The sequence below is a fragment of the Bubalus kerabau genome, chromosome 7, assembly GCF_029407905.1.
Source record: "Bubalus kerabau isolate K-KA32 ecotype Philippines breed swamp buffalo chromosome 7, PCC_UOA_SB_1v2, whole genome shotgun sequence".
NCBI lineage: Eukaryota > Metazoa > Chordata > Mammalia > Artiodactyla > Bovidae > Bubalus > Bubalus kerabau.
Window position 1 is genome coordinate 32,639,681 of NC_073630.1, and position 26,469 is coordinate 32,666,149.

At 37.5% G+C, this 26,469-nt stretch overlaps 1 non-coding gene across 1 annotated transcript; it reads right to left on the reverse strand.

Annotated features, from left to right (window-relative positions):
- Positions 1 to 4,861: 4,861 nt before the first annotated feature.
- LOC129658219 (small nucleolar RNA SNORA76) lies at positions 4,862 to 4,991 on the reverse strand. Its single transcript, XR_008717318.1, has one exon. It is a non-coding gene; the product is annotated as a small nucleolar RNA SNORA76 (small nucleolar RNA).
- Positions 4,992 to 26,469: the final 21,478 nt, after the last annotated feature.

Genomic DNA, 26,469 nt, shown 5'->3' on the forward strand with positions numbered 1-26,469 from the left:
TCACAAAAGAGTCAGACATGATTTAGTGACTAAACGACTACAACAAATTGTTATTTAAACTAGCTTATCGTTATTCATGTTCTGAATTGTGCAAAAATCATTAAATTTATATCATGGGATTTTATTTTAAATATTTTATGTTGAATAGTCACTATTTGGCATAGGTGACTAGTTATGCCTTGAAATGTGTAAGTCTCTGCAAAATCCTTGCTTTTAAAGGGGTCAAGGACCTCAAGACCATAACCATCTATGCCTGGAAAAATTTGAATAGGCTCTAGAATGGGGCTAACAATCCTGAATGCCTGGCCAGCAACGAATGAATGAAAGGTGGGGACGTAATAAATTATGTCCCCAAAATAGACGCCAGAAATCAGTGCTACAACTCTGAAAGTCACAATAAGTAATGTCTTAAAGTTTTGTTGTGCTTGTGAATATTATTAAGTTGAAGAGGAAACATGCATGAGACCAGAAAAATGGGAAATGATATAACAGAACTATGGTCAGTAATTAAGAAGAAACTGTAGTGGGTTTCCCCAGTGGTCCAATGTTAAGCCATCACCTTCCAATGAAGGGGATGTAGGTCCAATCCCTGGTGGGGGAGCTAAAATCCCACATACCTCAGGGCCAAAAACAAAACAACAAAACAAAATATAAAATAGATACAATATTGTAAGAAATTCAATAGAGACTTTAAAAAATGGTTCACATCAAAAAATCTTAAAAAAAAAAACAAAACAAAACTGTAGCATACCAAGCTAAAATCAACTAAAAATTTTAATACTAGGTAAGACACTAAAAACCCAATGGAGAAAAAAAATCAAAGAACTCAACCTGTGGAAAGTAGGAAATCCAGTAGAAAACATGCAAACATTAAAAGAAAACATTCCTTTAAAAAATAACTCAGCATTCATACACACCAAAGATTCCTTTTGGAAGCATTTCCTCAGATACCTACCTGTCAAATTTTTAAATTTCAAGAAATAAGAAAGATTGGAATATAATCTCAACTGTGGATATTGGTCCTCAGACTGAGAAGCCGGTAGGAGGGTCGTCAAAGATAAAGAGGTACTCTTAACAAGAGCCACAAAAAAAAAAAAAGATAACAGAATTTAAAATGGCAATATCCTTTGGAAAGACAATAGAAAATCCAAGTTCAAGTTCCATGGAATGGTCACGGTCTCCCACTTTTTTAAAACCCTGGCCACTATGGCAGAAGACACATCTTGTGTCTCACACAGTTTCAGAAATCCCTGTTCTGAACCACATTTACACAATAAGTAGTAAGACAGCATCCCTACCAGCAAAACCCTGGGATGTGTCAACCTTACCAGTTCTGCGTACAACTCATCACCACACAACATTCCCTAAAGAATAATAACCCAGGCTATTTTTCCACAGTGGGTTAAAAATCTCAAGGAACAAAGGCAGAGAGAAAGCTCTAAAAATTCACAGAAATGTACCATCAGTGCAGATGGCCAGAAAATAATGGCAGACCACAGAGGACAGTATTTGAGGAAAGGATTTACCTCTTTGGGCCAAACCACATATGGAGAGGGCAGTGTGCTTGGGGCCTAAGCATTTCAGCCCACGCCCCTTCAGCAAGTCAAGAGCATTCTGATACTGTTAGGTCATTAGGCACCACTTCAGGGGCCACAAGAACCTAATGTTTTCTTCTTGACCAATAGAAAGATGCAAAATACAGTTGCCTTCTTGGTAGATGAATTCCAGCTAGGGGGCACTGAGGTCCTGGAAGACTGATATGAAAAGTAGCTTGTGCTTTTTGACTATATCTGTGAAAGATGCTCCGTTCCTTTGTAAGTAAAGTTGTTCCTTAGGAGAGGATAGAGCAACTTCATGTAAAGTCCAGGACCATAGTAGCTCCAACCAGGCTCTTACAGGAGTAAAGAGCTATGAATCCCAAAGTGAAGGGAAAGTCTAGGTTATTAGCTCAAGGTTGAACAAGGACTGGAGGCATTTCTGGGAGATGCAATAGGTGGCACTAGTGGTAAAGAACCCGCTTACCAATGCAGGAGACTTAAAAGATGTGGGTTAGATCCCTGCAACGGAAAGATCCCCTGGATGAGAGCACCTCAACCCACTCCAGTGTTCTTGCCTGGAGAACCCATGGACAGAGGAGCCTGGTGGGCTATGGTCCATAGGGTCGCAAAGAGTCAGACATGACTAAAGTGACTTCACATGTATGTATGTGTCATTGAAGCCTTTCAAAGCAGTGCCTAGGCTGGAGTGACTGGTAATTAAGCATATGCATAGGGACTCTCTCCTGCAGAATGAGTAGGCATCCAGGAAAAAGTGCAGACAAATCTAAGAGTGAAACCATTTGGACAAGGGAGGCAAAGTGAGCTGAACAAATTTTCCTGTACCGTGTATGCCTCGTTTGAGAAGTAAAACTAGCTTGCCCTTTAGCCTTAAGAATTTACGGGGCTTCTTGGGCAATTAAGGAGGTGGTATACTAAGAAGGCAGATAGGTAGTAAAGTGATTAGAATATGTTCTAAGTTTATGAAGCAGGACATACTGCTTATAAAACAATTATCAGTCTCTCTTCAAGGCTTCTATCCTATTCATCATAATTGCATATTTATTCTCACAACAACAAATAATACATTATTTGAAATATCTTTCCTTAACTGTGTGTTTTGATTCTCTCCACAAATACATGAACAGTGAGAGTGAAAATCACTCAGTCATGTCCAACTGTTTGCAACAACATGGCCTATACAGTCCATGGAATTCTCCAGGCCACAAATACATATCTAGTTTCTAATAAGAAACTACTGATACAAACTTCCAATAACAGTCACCTTCCCTATTCATTACAGCACCTATCTTCAACTAATAAATTATGCTTTACTTCCTGTGGTTACATTGAATTCCAAAATATAAAATACAAATTCCAATTTCCTTTCAATAATGTCTTTCAAGATTAAATTTACCCATGGTTCAGTGGTAAAGAATACGCAGGTTCCATCCCTGAGTGGGGATGATCCCCTAGAGTAGGAAATGGCAACCCACTGCAGTATTTTTGCCTGGAAAATTCCATGGACAAAGGATCCTGGAAGGCTACAGTTCATAGGGTCACAAAGAGCTACGCACACAGACACATAATGTTTTTCAAAGTGTTGTTAACCTCCCTACAAAATTAGTTTTACTTCAGCTTGAAACAAACTGCATTTTCAGGGGATACTGAAACACAACAGAGATCCTACTGGGTTGTACAATCTTTTTTTGAAACAATCGTGTTTTAAATTAACTTTAAAATTTATATATATATATATGTATGTATGTATGTATGTACATGGGCTTCCCAAGTGCCACTGGTGGTACAGAACCCTCCTGCCAATGCAGGGGACATAAGAGACATGGGTTAGATCCCTGGGTTGGCAAGATGCCCTGGAGGTGGGCATAGCGACCCACTCCAGTATTCTTAACTGGAGAATCCCATGGACAGAGGAGCCTGGTGGGCTACAGTCCACGGGGTCGCAGAGAGTTGGACACAATTGCAGAGACTAAACGAGCACACATGTATGTATATCTGTATGTATACATACATATGTATGTATATCTGTATGTATACGTACATATGTATGTATATCTGTATGTATACATACATATGTATGTATGGTTTTTTTAACTGAACTTGCAACGATCCCTAGGAAGAGATGAACAATTGGACACTAGGCACAAGATATGCCTGACACCAAGCAGCAGAGGCTGCAGGATCCCCGATGTCTCAGAAGGAATTTCAACCTTGTCTTTTTTTTTTTAATTTTATTTTATTTTTAAACTTTACAATATTGTATTAGTTTTGCCAAATATCAAAATGAATCCACCACAGGTATACCTGTGTTCCCCATCCTGAACCCTCTTCCCTCCTCCCTCCCCATACCCTCCCTCTGGGTCATCCCAGTGCACCAGCCCCAAGCATCCAGTATCGTGCATCGAACCTGGACTGGCGACTCGTTTCATACATGATATTATACATGTTTCAATGCCATTCTCCAAAATCTTCCCACCCTCTCCCTCTCCCACAGAGTCCATAAGACTGAGATCTATACATCAGTGTCTCTTTTGCTGTCTCATACACAGGGTTATTGTTACCATCTTTCTAAATTCCATATATATGCATTAGTATACTGTATTGGTGTTTTTCTTTCTGGCTTACTTCACTCTGTATAATAGGCTCCAGTTTCATCCACCTCATTAGAACTGATTCAAATGTATTCTTTTTAATGGCTGAGTAATACTCCATTGTGTATATGTACCACAGCTTTCTTAGCCATTCATCTGCTGATGGACATCTAGGTTGCTTCCATGTCCTGGCTATTATAAACAGTGCTGCGATGAACATTGGGGTACACGTGTCTCTTTCCCTTCTGGTTTCCTCAGTGTGTATGCCCAGCAGGGGGATTGCTGGATCATAAGGCAGTTCTATTTCCAGTTTTTGAAGGAATCTCCACACTGTTCTCCATAGAGGCTGTACTATTAGTTTGCATTCCCATCAACAGCGCAAGAGGGTTCCCTTTTCTCCACACCCTCTCCAGCAATTATTGCTTATAGACTTTTGGATCACAGCCATTCTGACTGGCATGAAATGGTACCTCATAGTGGTTTTGATTTGCACTTCTCTGATAATGAGTGATGTTGAGCATCTTTTCATGTGTTTGTTAGCCATCTGTATGTCTTCTTTGGAGAAATGTCTATTTAGTTCTTTGGCCCATTTTTTGATTGCACAGAGGGCAACATAACAGGGAGGAAAAATAAATAAACAATTAAAATTCAACCTTGTCTTTAAAGGCTGAGGCCTGAGTCATTAAGTGCTCAAACCGTAAGTGGCCGCAGCAGCCCAGTTGCTCTGGGTTAAAAACGCAGCTTCCGCGGGGGTCGGAAGGCAGCGGTTTTGCGCATGTGCAGACTCTGGCGCTGCAGCAGGACGCCCAACACCAAATGCAGGCAAGGCAGGGGATCAAAAGCCTTCAAGGGTCAGAGTTTCTCAATGTCCAAACCATAGGATTACTTCAGGATTTAACATCAAGCTCAATTAAATGCAATTTACATAGATCCTTCTTTGAGCATAACCAAAAGGAATTTTTTAATGTTGATAAAAGAGCAACAAGTGGGAATAAAACCACCTTTATACCCTCTCAACAACAAACAAATCAAACAACCAAACTGAGGTGAGAGGATTACATGCCATGTGATGGTATGCATCCTATGACATCACCATCGTTATTACCCAACAATTATTGAGCATTGTCATGTGCAAGGCAGTGTGGTAAGAGCTGATAATACAATGACAAACAGGGGAGGAGAAGTTAAGGGGAAACTTCCCAAAGAAGTCCGAATTTCAAAGAATGAATTTGAAAGAATGGATATCATTTTGCCAGATAAACAACACGGGCTAGCAAAAGAGGAAGGATGTGGAAAAAAGAGAAGGCATTCCATGCAGAACAGATCTCATAGGCCAGCAGGGAGGCACCAAACAGCACAGGGAATTCGTGAAACTGCAATTAGTGCCACACAGATAGATACATATTGCTAGGGCCCAGGTGAAACTGTCAAACAGCATGGGCAGGAACCAGTTTATGGAGGATCTCATATACCTTGCTAAGGTTTTTCAATTATCCTAGGGCAATAGACTCCTCTGGTGGCTCAGACGGTAAAGCGTCTGTCTACAATGCGGGAGACCCGGGTTCGATCCCTGAGTCGGGAAGATCCCCTGGAGCAGGAAATGGCAACCCACTCCAGTATTCTTGCCTGGAAAATCCCATGAACGCAGGAGCCTGGTTGGCTACTGTCCATCGGGCCGCAAAGAGTCAGACACGACTGAGTGACTTCACTATCACTAGGGGCAACAGTGAGGGGGGAAAAAAGTCACATACTAAATTAGTATTTTGGAAAAATAATTTTGCCCAAGGTATGGAGGATGCAATGGAGGAGATTGTGCTGCAGGAAGAGTATCAGTAGATTATTTTGAATATCCAGGGGAGAAAGATTTTTTAAGAAAAGTTTCAGCAATGGCAAAAGCAGCAAGTTTAAAGAAGAGAGTGTCTGAAACAATTCACAGAGGCAGAATTGATAGGGCTCATTGGATCTTTATTGGATATGGAGGTTTGACAGAAAAGCCAATTCTGATTAGGAAAGACACAAGTCTCGGAGGATGGGGAGTAAGTGAGTTTCATTTGGAATGTGTTACTCAAAAGGGGCCTGTTATACCATCAGCCATCTATTGGAACGAAGATGACATTTTTCCGGATTCAAAATTTTTCTGTTTAAAAAGCTTTTTCCCCCTAGGAGATACTTTGAAAGGAATCATTTTATAAGACATCGTGTTACTTTGAATAAAATCCCTACGTAAAGAATTTGCTCTTTGAAGAAAATTGCCACAAATTTCTAATTCCTTGAGCTGTGTAGGATTCACATGCCAGGTCATAACCCTCATGCTTTTAAGTGATAAATAATTTTATTTTTCCCTTGATTGGGCATATGACTTCTCCCTCCTGCTGAGAGCATGTGTCTCTTCGGTACATTTGTTTCCCACCGAGATCAGACTTGCCCATGACCTATGAAGTAACCTGAACTGTGTTATATTTTTAAAGACCCATAGAGGAGACAGAAATGATTGAGTGCCCTCAACATTTTGCCCAGTGGTCTGACATCATAGATATTCTCTGGGCTCATTTCAACATTTGACCAGGTATTCTTCCCACTGAGTCATGCTGAAACAAAATACATTATCTGTGTAATTACTATCTTCAACAACCTAAAATTAAGCATATTATTATGACTCTGTGGTACAATGAGAAAGAAATTCTCGGCTTTAAGAAAATTAAGGAAATACTGATTCTAGGGAAGTTATACCATACAGGTAGAATAGATTTTTAGAAAATATTTTTCATAATTGCAGGAAAAAAGGTCTGTCATGTCTTCTGAAATGACAAAGCCCCCTCTCATCCCTTTCCTAAAAAAATAAAATTAAACCTAAGCATAGTTCTAAATACTGTCATTAAAGGTTGTATTTAGGTTTCAATTTCTGCTTGTTTAACAATGCATTCATTCTTAAATATACAAATCATAACTACTAAAATATATAGCATGTCCCTAGAAAGTGAGTATATCTTATTATAACTGGCTAATGTTGCTTTCTAAACCCAAAACCTTTTAGAAAGTTTACATAAAAACTCTGATAAGGTCCTAAAAACATCTGTGATGAAGATCACACAACACAGTTAATACCCAAGAAGAACTGTCGACAGTAGCTTCTTACTGCCTGCCAAAGTCCATGACTCTGTTTTAAGATTATGGAAGGCCATTCATTTTGTTTTTATAAACTTAAAGATGACTTAACCAAATCCCCTAACAGTAGTTAATGGTTCTTAATTATATGATGTGATAAAAAACAAGAAGAAAGCCTTATTCACTGAAAGGCACTATTATTACTAAAATTGTCTAATTTTATATGTCAGTAAAATTAAAAGATGACACAGCAAAGATGGAAAAATATCCCATGAAGTGGTTAAACAGCAATCAAGTTTTCACTTCTCTGTGCCAAGTTTTACTTCAGAGAAGTTTCAGTTGCATACAATTTGGGGGTAACATGAAATTAAGTTTTAGAAGCAGATTTTATAGCAGAAGAATTTCATCCACAACCAATTCTTCTTTATTTATATGAAGAAGTACATTTTGCATCATGCCTTGAATCTGCTAGCATTTCCATGATTAAAATTTTGACCTGAAAGTTAAACAGCAAGATAGTCTATTTTGAGTAATCCTCATTGGATATATCAATATGTCCAATAACATTTTCAACAAGAGTACAAAACAAACACTGGCTTTCAAGGGTTCTATAGGATTAGAACATTGGACGAGATAAGCATACCTGAGACTGCCTACACCATTTCCTTTGGGGACAAGAACTCTGCTTCTTTCAAACCTGTGTAAGTATCTGGCCTAATCAAGAGTTTCTAGTCTTCATATGTCTTGCTGCTGCTGCTGCTAAGTCGCTTCAGTCGTGTCTGACTCTGTGCGACCCCATAGACGGCAGCCCACCAGGCTCCGCCATCCCTGGGATTTTCCAGGCAAGAACACTGGAGTGGGTTGCCATTTCCTTTTCCAATGCATGGAAGTGAAAAGTGAAAGTTAAGTCACTCGTCGTGTCTGACTCTTATCGACCCCATGGACTGCAGCCTACCAGGCTCCTCCGTCCATGGGATTTTCCAGGCAAGAGTACTGGAGTGGGGTGCCATTGCCTTCTCCAATATATCTTGTTACCCTATAATAACTTGTACTATCTATTGAGTTCCAAGTATGTACCCATTTAATTTTTTTCCATTTGACATTTTCAGAAACCCTATGAGATTGGTAGTATAGTCCCTATACTATAGAGAAAGAATTTAAGGCTAATAGAAACTAAATTATATCCTCAAAATTCACAGACTCAAAAAACAGAAACAAGACTAAAATCCCTCTTCTATTCAACAGGATTTGAAGTACACATCTATCTAACTCTAAAACAGGCTCTATCCTATACAAGGCTGCTTTCCATATATCCAACTCTACATTTAAGTGCCCCACCTTAGACTAGGTAACTGTATATCCATCTTATATAACTTTCACATAACTTATATATTAATAGTAATCCCCCCTTCATTCACAAAAGTGCCCCAGTTGAAAAATAATTTATATGATCAACTTACCTTTAAGTTAATACACATGACACTAAATGCATGTCATTTTTGTTGTTGCTGTTGCTGTCGTTTAGTCGCTCAGTCCTGTCCAACTCCTTGTAACCCCATGGACCGCAGCACACCAGGCCTCCCTGTCCTTCAACATCTCACAGAGTTTGCCCAAGTTCATATTGATTGCATAAGTGATGCCATCCAGCCATCTCAGCTTCTCATGCCCTGTTCTCCTTCTGCCCTCAATTTTTTCCAGCATCAGGGACTTTTCCAGTGAGTTGGTTGTTCACATCAGATGACCAAAATACAGGAGCTTCAGCTTTAGCATCAGTCCTTCCAATGAATTTTCAGGACTGATTTCCTTTAGGATTGTCTGTTTTGATCTGCTTGCAGTCCAAGGTACTCTCAAGAGTCTTCGCCAACACCACAGTTCAAAAGCATCAATTCTCTGGCCCTCGGCCTTCTTTATGGTCCGACACTCACATCCACGCATGACTACTGGAAAAACCATAGCCTTGACTAGACGGACTTTGGTCAGCAAAGTAATGTCTCTGCTTTTTAATATGCTGTCTAGGTTTGTCATTGGAGAAGGCAATGGCACCCCACTCCAGTACTCTTGCCTGGAAAATCCCATGGACGGAGGAGCCTGGTAGTCTGCAGTCCATAGGATCGCTAAGAGTCAGACACGACTGAGCAACTTCACTTTCACTTTTCACTTTCATGCGTTGGAGAAGGAAATGGCAACCCACTCCAGTGTTCTTGCCTGGAGAATCCCAGGGAAGGCGGAGCCTGGTGGGCTGCCGTCTATGGGGTCGCACAGAGTCAGACACGACTGAAGCGACTTAGCAGCAGCAGGTTTGTCGTAACTTTTCTTTCAAGGAGCAAGCATCTTTTAATTTCATGGCTGCAGTCACCATCCGCAGTGATTTTGGAGCTCAGGAAAATAAAGTATGTCACTGTTTCCATTGTTTCCCCATCTATTTGCCATGAAGTGATGGGACTGAATGCCATGATATTCATCTTTTGAATGTTGAGTTTTAAGCCAGCTTTTTCACTGTCCTCTTTCACTTTCATCAAGAGGCTCTTTAGTTCCTCTTCATTTTCTGCCATAAGAGTGGTGTCATCTGCATATCTGAGGTTATTGATATTTTTCTTCTTGTCTTCTACTTATTATATTTCAAATCCAGCTTTTCTCCAGCTACAATTCCACTGTCTTAGTTCTGACTCTCAGAATTTATTTTCTGAACTATTAAAAAAATTCTCAACTGATATTTTTACCTACATTGTAATTTATCTCTAATCTTATCTCTGCTGCTGCTAAGTCGCTTTAGTCGTGTCTGACTCTGTGCGACCCCATGGACTGCAGCCCACCAGGCTACTCCGTCCATTGGATTCTCCAGGCAAAAACACTGGAGTGGGTTGCCATTTCCTTCTCCAATGCATGAAAGTGGAAAGTGAAAGTGAAGTCGCTCAGTCGTGTCCGACTCTTAGCGACCCCATGGACTGCAGCCCACCAGGCTCCTCCATCCATGGGATTTTCCGGGCAACAGTACTGGAGTGGGGTGCCATTGCCTTCTCCGAATCTTAGTTAGAAGTTAACTAATAAATGTGCTTTAGAAATAATGATGTAGATCTAGAAATTGCTTTTTACATTTTTCTTTGGCTCCACAATAGTCTTTCTAGGAATAAACCCTAGTGGAAAATACTTTTTAAGAAGAAAATCATTATTTAACAAATGTGTTCAATACAGTTACTGAGAGATGTGCTTACACGTTCCATGTCATTTCTAAATTACCCACATCTCTCAGTAACTGTATTGAACACATTTGTTAAATAATGATTTTCTTCTTAAAAAGTATTTTCCTCTAGGGTTTATTCCTAGAAAGACTATTGTGGAGCCAAAGAAAAATGTAAAAAGCAATTTCTAGATCTACATCATTATTTCTAAAGCACATTTATTAGTTACTTCTAACTCTTATTTTATGTACACATATTTTTTTCTGATCTGATGGGGGAATCCCACCTTAGAATAAAGAAAAGCAATGAAGCTACATTTGTCTCCACATATGTTTAAAATTTCCTTTTTGGACAACTAAAAAACAAATATCTTTATTATTTTTTTAAAAAAGGACACATCTTATCATGTAGTCATCCCAATTTAAAATCCTTAAACAGTTCCTCAGAATCTTCAGGATAAACACTAAAGCCTTCTCAGAACTCTTAAGGCCCTTTGTTAATTGCTCCTTGCTTACTTCTCCACCCTAATCTCTCACTACCTTCCCTGTCACAGACTACACCCCGTCCTGCTAAATGTTCTACAGTTGCCAAAATATGCTGGTTTCTCTCTTGCCTTAGCACAGACTGCCTTCTTACTTCTTCCTCCTCTCTCCTCAAATTGCCCTAATTTTCACATCTTCAAGCAGACAGTTCTGGTATCCTCTCCTCTGCTTATCTCTTGATTAAATTCTTGCTTGACACAGCACCAGACCTGAAGCACTCAGGGATAGGTTGTCATTACTGAGCTGAGTTTTGAGGTGTCTCTAATTCTACCCATTTCTGCTCTCCTAAGTGTCATCTCCTTGGGTGAGGGATGGGTGAGTGAAGGTCTACCTCTCCTCTTTCAAAGTGTTTCCATGTCCTTTCCACCATTGCCCGCAATGTCTTCAAGTTGGAATTACAGTCTTTTGGAAAGAAAAAAAAAACTCTTGCTGATTATTTGCCAACTTCCATTAGGTTTATGTTAGATGCTTTTCCTGGGAGCTCCATAACATCCAGTGAATTGCCACGTGATAGTTTAATGTTCTGATTACCTGTCTGTCTCATTGACTAGGCTATAAGCTATTTGTGGTAGTGCTTTTGTCTTTTAATTGCAATATTCAGAACTGGATCTGATGCACAGTAAGCATATGATAGACTTTTAATAATAATAGGACATTGGTCTATTGAATAGGATTAAATGAAAGATGACCATGATGGTGCTATAGGAAGGCAATACATAAAGTTTGATGTATTTATGATTTTTATAATAGACACTTGAAAATCTTTGCAAACTATAGCTACCCCATATAATAAAATTACAAGTTTCCTTTATCTTTTAAGCCATAATATCATGGCTTAAAAGCAGCCTTTATTCATAATATCTATTCAAATGATAAAGTCAGAAATTCAGAACATGAAAGAATTATAGAATCTAGTCTAGTGATTTTCAATCCATTATTTAGCAATAGATCAAAGTCATAATCATCCCCAGAGCACAAACACTTTATAGCTCTTGGCTAAGAGCTGCTTCCAGGGAATAAAGGGCCCTGATTGTTCTACTTCTCTATGTCCTCTCTGGGCCTAGATATTCTAAGACTCTGAATAGCACAGTTGTACAAACTCCAACCTAGTCCAGAATTTTATATGGCAAAAAAAGAAGCCAAAGACAGAGAAGGCTGTGATCTTCCCAGGAACACCACACGATGTAAGACGAGACCTGAGTCTTCTGGCTTCAAGGGCCTACATTCCAAAATCCTTTCACACTTAGCTCTGGGAACACTAGAAAAAATTTCCCCTTGCCTAGGTAAAACTATTCAAAGAGATGATAACAGTACTAGGAAATATGGACACTAAAGAAATATTAGACTGAATTGCATTGAAAAAATATTTGTGTTACAAAGCACTTTGCCTATGATGCTGATGATATTTAACCAAAAACTGTAAATTGCAAGCTGCCAGGTACCTGTATTTTTCCTTATCAGATTTTCATCATAGACTCTTGGAATTTTCCCCCATTAACAAAGTCAATGAAAAAATAATAGTGATACTACTTTGAGAGAATCCCACAAATGTATCCCCTCTCTGAATTCACAGCATTTTAGAGGCAAAATCTTAATATCAGACAACGGTGGGAGGCAGCCTCATTAAACCTGGCTATGAATTGTATTGGTTCTTATTCCAGATTGAATTGTGTGCCTTCATGTATATGTTGAAGTCTCAGACCCTAGTGCCTCAGAACATGGCCTTGTGTGGAAATAGAGTTATGGTAGTTGTAAGTAGTGAAGATGAGATCAGACCACAGTAAAGCAGACCTAAATCATCAATCAATATCACCAGTGTCTTTTAAAAAGGAAACTTTAGAGACAAACACACAGGGGAAAATACTACATGAAAACCAGAGTCCTGCCTCCATAAGTCAAGGAATGAACAGAAGCTGGAGATTCCTGAAAAAGATCCTTCTCTAGTGCATTCAGAGGGAACATACCTCTGGTGACACTTCAGTCTCAGACTTCTTGCCTCCAAAACTGGGCCAATAAGTGTTTGCTGTTTAAGGCACCCAGTTTGTGGCACTTTGTTAGTGTGGTCCTTGCAAATTAATAAAATTCTAGATCTTCAGTCACGCTCAAGGGGTTTTTTTCTCAATCATCTAGTTGAGTAAATTACATGCCAAAAAATTAGATCTCTTTACTTAAATTTTCTGGTTGCTAGAAGTTAATCCAGAAAAAAAAAAAACATAAATAGCATTACAGACAATTAGATAATATCTGTATGCAGAGGATGAATTGAATACAAAATCATAAAAATATAGACAGCACAATGTGCTGTAAAAATCAATTATATCTAGAGTCAAGTCATACAGTTCTATTTTGATTAAGCTTCATATAACTGAACACAGAAATTTATGACCTTCATGTATTTGTTTCACCCCATTTATTTATTATTATCTGATTGCTACATTTGAAAACTTTATTTCCACCTACGATCTACAATATTTTAAAGACGTGTAGAGATATTCCAGCATTAGATTTTTTTTATGTCTGCTCCCTAGTGTATGCAATCCTCTGGCCTCTCTTTTCATATACAATTTCATACAAGAAATCTGGTCCCCACAATAAGCCTTGCAAAAAATTAGTGACACAGATAAATATTTTAAAGGATTGCTTTAGTTCAAGCAATGATTTCAAAGATAAACACTTCATCTAACTTCCACATTTAGCTGTCTGTTAATAGACTGCTATCAAACTAAATGTCAAAACATAATCAAACTTCACATTTTATGATTTAACATGTCATAAAACCATACAGCTGGATGCTATCAATGTGAAATTAGTTCTCTAAAAACTATTAAATATACCCAATGATTTCTACCTTCTTTCAAGATTAGTAAACATTACTTATTTTATAAAGTTCATGTATACTCTAGAGAAGATATTTGTATTTTAATCAGACAATGAAATAACTCCTTTATAAACAGAAATAACATTTGAGTGTGAATTTTTATTTCTTATACAACTATACAAACCAGGAAAAAGAACTAGTCCCCTTTCAAGTATCATTTGAAAGTTGGCTGTTTGTATTTTTCAAGAGACATATCCCTTCTCTTTTAAATTTTTACTCCTACTTTATGTTATAAATATGTCAGTATCACTGCCTTCATACCAAGCAAAGATGAAGGAGCCTGTGGTTCAGGTGACCATTTTTCCAGCTCTTCAAGAATTAAGTTGGTCACTGCTTTCCCATGAGACCCCATCTTAACAGTTTAGGGATTAAGAATCTCCATAATCAGCTCACAATGAGAACTGGATGAGTGTAGGCAAATCATTTGATTTAATTCCATTCAACAAATACATATGTGTTAAGTGCCTACGATGCGTTGTCATTGGGCTAGGCATTGGGTAACAAGAGAGAGAAGAAAACTCTTAAGGGACCTAAAATTGAGAGACATAAATAAACATATATTGACATTATGAGGTAAGAAAAAAGATAACAATCTACCCAGGGTGCTATAAAACTTAGGAAATGGTGCTATGAAGCCACTTGGCCCATCCAAGAATTGTTCAATTGATTTCCTGGAAAAGTTAGATGAGCTAATTTCAGGAGAGATGGATGAGAGACTGGTCAGCAGGGAAGGTGGGAAGGTTCTCCCAAGTCATGGAGAGAAATAAAGTGAAATGGAGAAGTGTGCCCAAAATTTTGTCTCTCCAAAGTGAACACTTAGTGTAGGATATTATTAAGATCAATATCTGTGGAAGGAAGCATGAAGAAGCAGGACCGGGGCAGAAGTGGAAACTGAACCAGTACACAAGATGCCCAAGTCTCTGCCAGCAACGTGAGAATACCTGGAGCCAGACATTTATATCCTTGCCTGGCTCTGTCACCAGATGTAAGATGCCCAAATGGTGAGACCTTGGGAGAGGCAGCACCCTGAAGTTGAGGAAGTCAGAGAAGTGGCTGAGAGCTGGAGGCAGCTGGTCAGCAAGTCCTCCTGGAAGAGGGTGCAAACAGAGCATCTCCATGGGGCCAAAAACATAAATCTAGTAGAGGGTCAGCATATTAATCTGTAAATGCCCATGTAGTAAATGGTAGGGGAAAAGTTGAAAAAGTAAGTTTTCAAAGATACATTCTCATAATAATGTTCTAGTCTCACCAGAGGGAGCCGATTATGTATCTCTTCCGAACTCTACATTCAGTGACATCATTTTGGTATCCTGAAATCATCCTTGGAGAAAGTATTTACACCATAGAAACTGGCAAAAGTTACAAATCAGTGCTTTATTTTTCTTAGAACTAGTTTACCAACACAAAACATCACCATTTTCCTTCCTATGTCCATAAATCCAGTTTTGAACCATGATGAATAAAAGCCCCAGTTAAGACAGCATTCTGCAATCTGTTCAAAATAGGAGTGCGCATAAGTCAATAACCCCCATTCTTTTATGCTGAGAGAAGTAAAGACTCTTCCATTTCCTATCCTTGCCACTAAATTCATTTCTGCCTTGGAAAATTGTAGTAGTCTCAAAGGATAAATTCATTCATTACAAGCATTCTGCTTTCACATGTATTCAAGAATATGTATTAAAGGCCTGCTGCTGCTGCTAAGTCACTTCAGTCGTGCCCGACTCTGTGCGACCCCATAGACGGGAGCCCACCAGGCTCCCGCGTCCCTGGGATTCTCCAGGCAAGAATTAAAAGCCAAGTTACGTACTGAGAACTCGATATTGAGCAAGCAAAAGACTTAGTTCCTATTCTTAGAGTTTACAGTCGAGACACAAACACTAGATAAATCATAAAATAAATATATAACCATAAATGGTGACTATAATGAAGAAAAGATAGAGAATGAGAGATACTTGAATATCTTTGATGTTTTAACTTTACAAATCACCACACAGCATAAAATAAAACATCAAGTTAATAGAGACTAAGAATTAATGATATACAGTTTCAGAAAAAGCAAATTATAATTATTTTTTGAAAATTTTGTCTTATCTACTGTTATGAAAAGCCCAGTTGAATACTGATTTTTTTCCAAAAATTTCCATATGTGCACTAGCAATCATAGTACCTCATGTTTTCCATTTACTGTATCATTACATTCATCTGCTGTACCATTACAAAGATACAGAAACAGAGAAATTTGAATAGCATCAAAAATCAGAATTTTTCTCCTTTGGCCACTGTTATTTACATTGTAAAGAATATCTCATGTTAAACTAGACTCTCACTTTTTCTAAATAATTGCCTTGAATATTATTAGTAAAATTCTCCGGTTAGGACATAACATATGGCAAAGAAAATGAGGAATCTCACCTTAAAATTCATATTCCTGGGCTGACTATATGAAGGAAAAAATGTGTTTTCAATTTACTATTTTTATTTTTAAAATGTGATATTTTCATTCTTGGAAAAAGCTGAGACTTATGCCTGACATATATCTCACAGTATAGGAGAGGATAAATGTAACATCTATTCATGATACTGCAGTTCCTATCTGGATTCCCAGCCATGATAACCATGCAGTTAAAAGCATATATCAAAATCTTGTTTTAGAGGATTTGGAAAGTAACACTTTCTATTTGTGGCACCACAATTATGTGCTTGTGAATTCTGATCATATAAAAAATAATTAATCCAGGACAACCTGTCTCTACTTCCTTATGGTCAAGTTTAGATTAAACAAGACTTTGCCATTTTTAACATCTTTTCTCTTCACCCCAAAGTCATTACAAAATACATCTCTAGAATCAGATGAAAATTTATAAGTGTTTCCACTGTGGATTGCACCAAAGAGTTAAAACATCGCAATGCATTATACATATATTCACACATAGGGGCAAAGGGATACCATTCTCATTTTTCATCATCAAGGCATTTATAAGACTTCTATCTTCTTTTGCTTTTGTGACCTCTAGCCAGAAAGGCCAAAGTAAATAAAGGTCAAGATAGATGTCAAATCAAGCAATTACTAAACAGGGAACTTGGCTGTGACCCTCAGATTAGAAATGCTGACCTGTGACAGCAACAAGGGAAAACCTTCCTGCAACTCCTTCTCTCATTTTATGAAATACAATCTAGATTTCAGCCTAGGTTGAAAAAAAACTGATATCCTTCATTTGCGTTTTAATTTTTTCCACCCTTCGTATTGGGGTTGTCCTCCGATTTTCTCCTTGGCTATAGGCTCTGAATTGTAGATGCTTGAAAGGAAAAATTAACAAGAATTGGGAGCAGGGAGGGATAACATACCTACCATGAAAAATGAGACCAATCCAACACAACACAAAATGTTGCAATATCACTTTTATTCATATAGCTGTACTTGGAACTGCATGAAATTTAGGTGATTTGCACAATAGCAGTGACCTCAGTCAATAACACTCATAGTTTTTCTGCAGTGGGTCACTTGGAGTAACAGCTTTGTGAAATATTCTTTGGAAGGTGACTAAAATTTGCAAATTTGTTTATATACCTGGACCTGGATTCCTCTCATCTCTAAAATATAACTCTTTCCTCTCTAGTTCCAAAAAGATATTGAAAAATATTATCCTTATTACCCATTACAACCCACATTCACTCCTGAATTCCTCAAATCCATAAACTTCCCACCCTTCAAAAGATCTGTATTAGAGTTTTCATTTTCTAAAGGAAAAATAGAAGATTTTCCTATGAATTTTGAGTTGAAACAGAAAAAAAGAAAGGAAGTCTGTCACAGAAATAGTTGGATAATGGAATCTTACAAAAAGGTTTCTGGCTTTTTCATTCCCTGCTTGACTTTCCACAATTCACAGGAGAATATTAGTAATTAAACAAAGAACTCTTGGCCTTATTTCCTGGTAAACTATTAATTTTGTTGAATTAATGGATTTTGACTGTTGAATATAATTATTTCAATAAAGTTCATTAAATCAAAGAACCTTATTTGAATTTCTGACTTTGAAATAATCTGACCTCCCCCCCAAAAAAAAACAGAATCAAAGACTAATTAAAAAAACAAACAAACAAAAATAACAACCATCATCCTGTTATTGGAGCACAAGCCTGGAATTCCAGTGAGGAAGAATTATCCAAACAAAAACAGAAAAAAACCTTTTTTTAATGAAAGTACTACTTTTCAAACATTCTTACATTAGCAAACTTTAAACATTGACCTTAAAGGGAGAATGCAAATATATCATTTTAAGGTACTTTCCTTTTCAGATTCTGCTCAAATCCCAGTCTCCACTGAAAAATAAAAGACAACTGGAAGATTTTCTTAGCTGCATACTACAGAAAACCGAAACAAAAGGAAAAGTTCCCATATGAAAATGACAGTCCATGTAAATTATATGTTAATCTTTTAAGTTTAATTATTTTCTGCCCATATGCTCACAACTTTCACTTCTTTGTTCAAGAAGTCTAATCAAAGATCCTAGTGGAAAGTCCAGCCTATTATTTTTGTTATTATAACTGTTTCTTCTAGTCACCAAAGAACTTAATGTAGCATAAGGGCTGTGAATAATCATCTTAGAAAGCATGGATTCCTTCACAGATTACACTAATTTTGGAATATTATTTCTTTCAAAAGCGTCAACATACAAGAATACCAGCAGGAGCAGGAATGAACTCTATATTATTTCTTTGAAAAAAATCATATTCACCTCTACTGCATGCATTTTTATTTACAAAATTCCCAGAGCTAAGGCTAAATAAAAGAACCCAGTTCACAATCGTTTTGAATTACTACATCTTATTTCTTCATTGTGTCTGCGGTTAACAAAACTGAATGAATAAGACTGAAGTTGCAACCTGTGATGGCTTGACATGTTTTCTGTTTCCTCAAGAGGTGTGGCCAGATTTTTTTTTTTAATTGTGTACTGAAAAATAATTGTCTAAGAGTAAGAAACTGGCATTTAAATAGGAGTGGATTCCCTCTAAATTTTACCCCAGTGGCTCCAAGATATGAATCACAGAAAATGGTCTACTCCCTGTGGTCAACATTCCTTCTACCCACATTCAATAATGCCAATTAGCCTAGGTGGGGCCAATACAGGGGTAATCTTACAAATGGACCATTTTAATAATAATTTTTCCCTTTGGAAGGGGGTCTGTGGGCTTCAAACAAACCAAAAATAAAATTAGTTTAAGGAAAAGGAAAAGTTAGACTTCAAGGTTAGAAAAAAATTTAAACTTTAATCAGTATTTCTTCTTTTTGTCTTCTTTATTCCTTTTGGAAACTGAAATAACTCAAGAAAGCATAATAACCTTCTCTGGAATTTTCACTCAGCTTGAGGATGCCACAAGTTTGTTAATATGTTTGTTTTAAACCCTATGCTTTTTAGAAGTGTAGTACTCAGGGATAGAAAGTGATGAATGCAAAATACAAAATTAATTTAGAAGACTGAATTTCTTCATAATGAATTATTTCATAATTAACTATGAAATATATTCTAGAATTTATTTCTGTCCTAAAGAAATATATGTGTTAAATAGCACCTATTATAGTTTTTATATACAGTTCATGTGCTATCGTACTAAGTCGCTCAGTCGTGTCCAATTCTGTGTGACCCCATGGACTCTAACCCGCCAGGCTCCTCTGTTCATGGGATTCTCCAAACAAGAATACTGGAGTGGGTTGCTATTTCCTTCTCCATGGGATCTTCCCGACCGAAGTTTCTAACCCATATCTCTTACTGTCTCCTGTATTGGCAGGAGCATTCTTTACTACTAGCACCAGCTGGGAAGCTATTTACCTCAAAATCTATAAGCATTACACAAATCAATGCCTAACCTTTACCAAAATATTATAAAAATCATGTGTACAATACAATTATTCAGCCACGAGAAAAAATAAAATTCTGCCATTTGCAACAACATGGATAGAACTTAAGGGCCTTATGATAAGTGAAATAAGCTAGACAAAGATAAATACTGCATGGTATCAGTTCTATTTGAAATCTTTAGAAAAAAAATATCTAACATACAAACAGAGTAGAAAAGTGGTTGCCAGGGGCTTAGAGCATGGAGAAAATTGAGAGAGAGTGTAAAAGGGTAAAAATGTTCAGCTATAAAATCTGAGAACCTGCAACCCACTCCAGTGTTCTTGCCTGGAGATTCCCAGGGATGGGGGAGCCTAGTGGGCTGCCGTCTATGGGGTCGCACAGAGTTGGACACAACTGACGCGACTTAGCAGCAGCAGCACCAATGTGTAACAGGATGACTATAGTTTGTAACAATCTATTGATAACTAAAATTTGCTAAGACAGTAGTATTTAAATATTTTCACCAAAAATAAATAAATAAATGAGGTGATGTATATGTAATTATATGGAGGGAAATCCTTTCACAATGCATATTTATATCAAATCATTATCAGTTCAGTCACTCAGTCGTGTCTGACTCTTTGTGACCCCATGAATCGCAGCACGCCAGGCCTCCCTGTCCATCACCAACTCCCGGAGTTCACTCAGACTCACGTCCATCAAGTCAGTGATGCCATCCAGCCATCTCATCCTCTGTCGTTCCCTTCTCCTCCCACCCCCAATCCCTCCCAGCATCAGAGTCTTTTCCAATGAGTCAACTCTTTGCATGAGGTGGTACTGGAGTTTCAGCTTTAGCATCATTCCCTCCAAAGAAATCCCAGGGCTGATCTCCTTCAGAATGCATTCAATATGTTATACTATAATTTTATTTAACAATTTTACCTCCATCAAGCTGCAAAATATACAAACAATCAAGATACAGTGAAAATATATCCACATAATAATCCAGGACAATCTCTGAGGTAAATTCTTTGATTGTCTAACAACCTTATAAAGTGGAAAAAGTAATTTTTCCATTTTAAATGTGAGGAAATTGAGATTCAGAATAATTATGTCTATGATCTCAAGCTAATTTTTGTGAGAGTAGGTTAGATTCTAGGCCTTCTGGATTCCCACATACCACTTCATAGTCACCCTGCCAATATTTGATTCTGTCCCCCAAAGTTTTATGTAACCTGTCTGTTCTTTGGGAATTCAGAGGAAGCACAGGTAACTTGTTTAAGGCTTCATGGATAGCAGGGCTTTGAGTAGAGCTTTAGATGAGGACCAGTTAGACCAGGAGGAGGGACAGAAGAAAAATATGGCAGGAGAGGGTAAAACATAGTCAAGAAAAGATAGTAACAGCATTTATTAAGCACATATTATCAGATACTATACTGAGCAGTTAGCCTACATCATTTAATTTACTCCTTACTACCCACATGAATGAAGCACATTCCCATTAGGAAACTGAGGCTTAAGAAACTTAAATATCAGTTTGCCCTGGGTCACAGAGCTGGGACAGAAGTAATAGCTGGATTGTAACCCTGGTCTGTTTGGACACCCGAATTCAAACTCTTCAGCTTTACTCTCTACTACTTCTGGAGCCGGGGCATAAGGAATGGGTATGAGTGAAAATAACCTGATGGCAGAAGAATCACACTAAGAATGGAAGAAAATGAGCCAGATGGAACAGATGGGATTAAATTATCAAGTGTCTAAAAATTCAAGAAAAATTAAATTTGATGTAGTAAGCAATGGGTCCCCTTTACATATTTTTGAATTGGAAGAAAGACAATAAAAAGAAGTATCCAAAGAATATCTTAAGGCAGTAAGATGGAGCGAGTAAAGGACGAAGATAAGGGAGCTAGTTAGTAAGCTATCTAATGCTTCAAGTATGAAATGATGAAGGTCTAATCTAGGGTTGTCAACATGATCATGAATCAGAAGAAAAGGATACAGAAAACAATTACAGGGAGGAATCAACATAACTTCATGACTAATTAGATGCAAGAACTGAAGCAGAGGAACGATGAGTCAAAGATGACTGGATGGTTTCAAGCCTGGAGGACTGGAGAGATGGCACCACAAAGAGTAAAGATGAGAGAGGAATCTGTGGTGGAAAAGCCTGAGTTTGTGTTTAGGCATGTTGGATTTCAGTGACTGACGAGAAGGGACCTGGCGATGAGAACTCATTTTCAGATATCAGAACATATAGCTATAAGAAAAAAGGGCACCATGCAATAATGAAAGGTGGAAGTTGTGGATATATCTGAATGTGCCGCTGAAGAACATGAAAAGAGAGAGAGAAGGGCTGAGATTTTAGTCGAAGGAGCTTCCGTTAAAAAAGGATGCTGGAGAAGAACGAGGAGGGGTTCAGGAAATAAGCAAAACCACTTTCTTTCCATTAAAGGATTTACAATTTACTTGGGGAGGCATATTAGCATGTGTGACGCAACATCAGTGAAATTATTTCTCTTCACTGGAATATAAGCTCCATGAGAGCAGAGACTAACTCTTAAAATAGGACTTGGCATATTTTAGAAATTCAATAATATTTGTTGAATAAGTGAGTAATTCATTGTACACCATGTTTCAGTAACTAGCACAGTACCTGGCAAACAGCTGGAGCTCAATAAAGCTTGCTTAATTGAATTGAACTACTAATAATTCTATCTTTAGTCCTAAGGAGATCTCATCTTAAAGTGGTTAATTATGAGATTCCAGATAAGTTCACTAAAAATTCAAAGAAAAGACACATTATCAAAGCATTAAAAGTAAAAATCATGAAGTGGCCTTGGAATAAAGGGAAAATAAAAAGAAGGAATATCAAGGAAGAAGACAGTTACTAAAGGCACAGAAGCAGAAACAAATTTGAGACATCTGTGCATCAGTTTAAAATTTGGATGTAAATGAAGGATATGAATTAAAGAAACATGACAATTACCATTGTGTGTGGTGCTAGTAACAAATAAGTATATCACACACTTTCATGATTGGCTAAGGCAATAAGAGAGAAATAAGCTAAAGACCATGCCAAGGTTTGTGACCTGAGTGACCCACCATAAGAATGATGGCAATGGGAACTCAAGTGGAGAGGAAGATGTATTTGATTTTAAACATGGATGCCCAATGTCTCTGTTAGGGACCATTTGAATGAAATTCACTCAAACCAATTCAAGTGAAAATGGCACTCATTTAAGATGAAACACAAAATTTTGTAGACATCAGAGAAAATTTCAAAATGTATAGCTTGGCCAGCATTACACATGGAAAAATCAGGAAATAAAGCTGACGGTCCTTTCCTCAGTCCTTATATATCATGAGATATATTATATACCTCATGATTCTGTGGCTCTGATCCATTTCCAGATAGACTCTATAGACCAGCTTTTGGTTTTTCAAGGTATTCTTGTTCCTTTAGAACTTTCAGCATGGACATGACTTTGGCTTGCTATGATGTCAACTTTACATGAACATCCAACTTTTGTGCTTTCATTCTGAAAAAATGTCTCACATGCTTTCACAGGAAAAATACTATCACTGCTCTACCTTTTTTTTTTTTTCCACAAAATTATATGAAGTTATGGCAGAAAGTGAAGAGGAACTAAAAAGCCTGTTGATGAAAGTGAAAGAGGAGAGTGAAAAAGTTGGATTAAAGCTCAACATTCAGAAAACTAAGATTATGGCATCTGGTCCCATCACTTCATGGGAAATAGATGGGGAAACAGTGGAAACAGTGTCAGACTTTATTTTGGGGGGCTCCAAAATCACTGCAGATGGTGACTGCAGCCATGAAATTAAAAGACGTTTACTCCTTGGAAGAAAAGTTATGACCAACCTAGATAGCATATTCAAAAGCAGAAACATTACTTTGCCAACAAAGGTCCATCTAGTCAAGCCTATGGTTTTTCCAGTAGTCATGTATGGATGTGAGAGTTGGACTGTGAAGAAAGCTGAATGCTGAAGAATTGATGCTTTTGAACTGTGGTGTTGGAGAAGACTCTTGAGAGTCCCTGGGACTGCAAGGAGATCCAACCAGTCCATTCTGAAGGAGATCAGCCCTGGGATTTCTTTGGAAGGAATGATGCTAAAGCTGAAACTCCAGTACTTTGGCCACCTCATGCGAAGAGTTGACTCATTGGAAAAGACTCTGATGCTGGGAGGGATTGGGGGCAGGAGGAGAAGGGGACGACAGAGAATGAGATGGTTGGATGGCATCACTGACTCGATGGACGTGAGTCTGAGTTGAATTCCGGGAGTTGGTGATGGACAGGGAGGCCTGGCGTGCTGCGATTCATGGAGTTGCAAAGAGCTGGACACGACTGAGTGACTGAACTGATCTGAACTGAATAATTGTATAAGAAAATTCATTTTTCATGTTTATTATCAACTGGAAGTATATATATTAATTCCCGTTCACTTTGATACTCATTTATTTATTGCTTTAAAAAGCTTCCTTTCTACACTCCATGTTATCTAATATAAAAAAATCAACAGATCTCACTCACTATCTCTCACAGATACTTACTCAATTGAAAATGGATTAGAACTAAGGTATTATCTCTTAATGGGGCTTTCCAGGTGGCTCAGTGATAAACAATCTGCCTGCCAAGCAGGAGACACAGGTTCAATCCCTGGGTCAGGAAGATCCCCTGGAGAAGGAAATGGCAACCCACTCCAGTGTTCTTGCCTGGGAAATCCCATGGACAGAGGAGCCTGGCAGGCTACAGTCCATGGGGTCACAGAGTCGGACATGATTTATCTACTAGACAACAGCAGCAGCAGCAGTATTATCTCTATCAGTTGAATAGCTAAGAAAATATCTCTGGATGTTCTTTGGTAATCTTTTCTTGATGGGATTTCATGGCTCCAGGAAAGAGGCCTCCACCCACACAAAAATTCTCTCCCTTGTGAGCCAATAATCTGAAATTTCATTACTAGAATTTTATCCCTTTGGTTGACAACTTTGATCCTTATGAAAATACTTATTCTTTTGTTGTATGTAATAATTCCTCCTGCTCCTAGAGACAACCCCTGACTTAATTTTACCAGGTCTATCTAACTTTCCTGGTAAGCTAAATCTTTTGCATGTTATGTACTCAGATCCAGCAAATAGTTCAAGATGAAAGGGCAGAGGTATTGCTAAACTGCAAGCCAGAAAAATAAACTACATCAAATGTTAGTATTAAATAGTCTTTTGCAATTTATTTGTAACTACTTCATAAGGAGTTTCTCAACATAACATTGTTGAGAAAACAATGTTAATTTTATTAAGCTTCAGACTATTTGCAAAAGTAGGTTTCAGATTATTCTATAATTTGTGGTATACAAGAGCAATGGACCTAAATTTTAAACTAAAAGAGAAAAAACCTTCCTTCAAAATATAATCTTAACAGAGTCACTACCAATGCTTAATCCCCCTTCAAATAACTTTTTTTATTCTTAAAGTATCAACATATATTTAATAAGTCATAAGGGAAAGATTGCCGAAGGCCACACTGATGTTTCCTAAATATGAAGAAAATAAACGATAAATATTAAAATCAGTAAGTCTATCATCACTCATGGTGCATATATATATATGTATATATATATATTTATATATTTCTTCATATATATAGTTCCTCATGTCGGACCTACTTTGTTACCTTTCGTAGTAGTGCACAAACCTAAAAATTCTCAGTGCCTAGCTGTACCATAAGCATCTTCTAATTGGTTCATTTGTCACCTATTCACTTCTTAACAATTTCCAATAGCCCATCTTTAAAGTGTTAAAGCTTTTCTGATGATAAAAATTTATCTACTTTAATCTTTCAAAGTACTGACAATTCTGTTCGTTGTTTCTTTTAATTTCAACTTTAAGGAATACAGGCGTGCATTCTTATTTATAAATAGATAAGTATGCAAATATGGTCCATGATATAAGATCTTTCATGTAACACAGTCACCATGTGTGAAAGCAGAAATTAGTTCTCCATTCACCACCGATATTCAGATATTACTGACAGTTTTAAGGTGACTACTCAATGCAAAAATCTTAATTATATTATCTGAAACTATTTGAATTAAGAAGGACTCTTGAGTGAAGCAGCTATACAAGGCAAGCTTGTATTGCTTTGATGGACTCATTCAGTTTCAAGCAAACATTTGACCAAGTTATAGGATTTATATTACAATGTATTTCATTTCTTTAACTCTAAAAATGTAGCTATGAAAAATCTTATTAAAAAATCCTTTCACCTAGTAGTTACAGAACCTGAAAAAGTCATAAATATCTCTGACCCTCATTTTTCTTATCTATTAATTTGAGAAAATAAATCACAGCATTTTTCTGTGGATTAAATTAAATGAGATATTAAAGTACCTGGCGCATAATAGATTTTCAGTAAATGTTTGCCTTTATTATTATAACTGGGAAGAGTATTTCAAGGAAAGAAGAAAAGTGACATTATAATACCACTTTTAAATCCAAGAATTGAGAGGATTCCCTGGTGATTCAGTGGTTAGGACTTTCAATACTATGTGCCTGGGTTTGATCCCTGGTCAGGAAACTAAGATCCTGCAAGCTGTGAAGCAAAAAGAAAGAAAGAAAAAAAATATCTCTCTCTCTCTCTCTCTCTCTCTCCAAGCATTGAAATCACATGTATTCTTGGGCCATCTTCTTTTTCCTTCCTTACAACTGCCCAGAAGTTTATGTCTGTCTCTCTCTCTGTTTAGTCGCTAAATCATGTCCGACTCT